We start from the raw sequence: 1577 nt of genomic DNA on the forward strand, positions 1-1577 counted from the left end.
AAAAAAAAAAAAAAAAAAAACTCAAGCCATTTTGCTGATATACATATTGTGGTGGATAATAGCATTACTTCATTTCTCTACATAGCAATCATTCAGTAAATGAAATCAATAAAAGAATAAAAACAAAGAAAAGCAGAATTATAATAAATTAACAGCAATATTTTAATTTCTTTATATTAAAATTATCTCCCCTTTTCGTAGACTTGCTAACAATTGCTGCTAGGTTTTTGTCCTCTTTCTTCAACTGAGAAGATTTTAGTCAGGAATTTGCATATTGGCATTCAGTATATCACTTCTTATTTATTCAAATTTTTGTCATTGATTTATTTGAGTTAGTTCCCTTTGCTCATTTTCTAAAATTATTTTAGTTATGCAAATTATATTAGCCATAACTTATTCTACATGTAAAATTCTTTGTCAACTGATCAACAAACAGGCTTGAGTGGACTATGCTATGCTGATAAGGTGTAATTGGCTGGAACATGTACATAGTTATCCCTTCCTGGCAAATAAAGGTTATATTTGTTGTTTCATCCTATTCACATAGAAAAAACTTTAAGAGATTTAAATTAAAATCATTACTGAGGTCAATATGAAGGAGGTGCTCCAGCATGGCCACAATCGAATGCATGAAATTAGAAAAAGAATAAAGTAGAAAGCATCAATGATAAATAAATTAGATTAATTGTGAAAAATTAATTCCTTGAAATTATCTCCCTTGTAACAGTTGCCAAATATATTCCTGTGTCACTTTCCATTATAACTTTGAAAATATAACTGTTAAAATTGAACTGCACTCTTCAAAACTTGCACTAAGAATAAGGACAAGGTAAAATTACTACCTGCTTTTGTAGTAAGTTGCTGCAAGTAGTTTATCCTTTCCCCCTCCGACTTTTAGTTCATGCAATCGAAAAGAAAAATATGCATTATTTATGATATGACATAATATATGTATATGTGTATGTGTTTGTCCCCATCACCATTTGACAACCATTGTTGGTTTGCTTACATCCCATAACTTAGCAGTTCAGCATAAAGACACTGTTAGAATAATTATCAGGCTTTAAAAAATTCGACCTTTAACTGTCTTCTTACATCTCATTTCCTCTATATATATCTTTTTCCATGCTTTTAAGCTTTATTCCCATTCATCTTTCACCCTATATTTCTCCATTCTTTCTTTCTCCTCCTTCTCTAAATTACCTTTGATATTAAATCTATTAACAGTTTTTAAAAGAATAACTTCCCAGTGTTCCCTTCATCATATATGCAGTAATCACATTTGATTAAAATGGCTTATTGATGTGTTTTTTTTGTTGTTTTTTTACCTTGACAAGATGATTATATTGTTTTACATCATTTTTATTCCCTCCAGAATAATATCAATGCTTTCTTCGAAACATATGTTGGAAGTATAATTGATTTGAATAACACCTCTGTTTGACTCCATTTCTTAATTTATCTATGTGATACAAAAACATTTCACTCAACCCCGGAATTTCTACTTTTATAAGTAGGCTGTAATATCCTTGGCACTTTTGTGAATTTTTGGTACCCTGTTAACTATTTATTTATTT

The 1577-nt window shown here is 29.5% G+C and overlaps 1 protein-coding gene across 1 annotated transcript in view; it reads left to right on the forward strand.

The window, feature by feature from the left end:
- LOC106879148 (mediator of RNA polymerase II transcription subunit 19) overlaps positions 1–1577 on the forward strand; it is a 25221-nt gene that overhangs the window by 18082 nt on the left and 5562 nt on the right. The gene's annotated exons all lie outside the window — the stretch shown is intronic.

The sequence above is a fragment of the Octopus bimaculoides genome, chromosome 9 (assembly GCF_001194135.2).
Source record: "Octopus bimaculoides isolate UCB-OBI-ISO-001 chromosome 9, ASM119413v2, whole genome shotgun sequence".
Taxonomy (NCBI): Eukaryota; Metazoa; Mollusca; class Cephalopoda; order Octopoda; family Octopodidae; genus Octopus; species Octopus bimaculoides.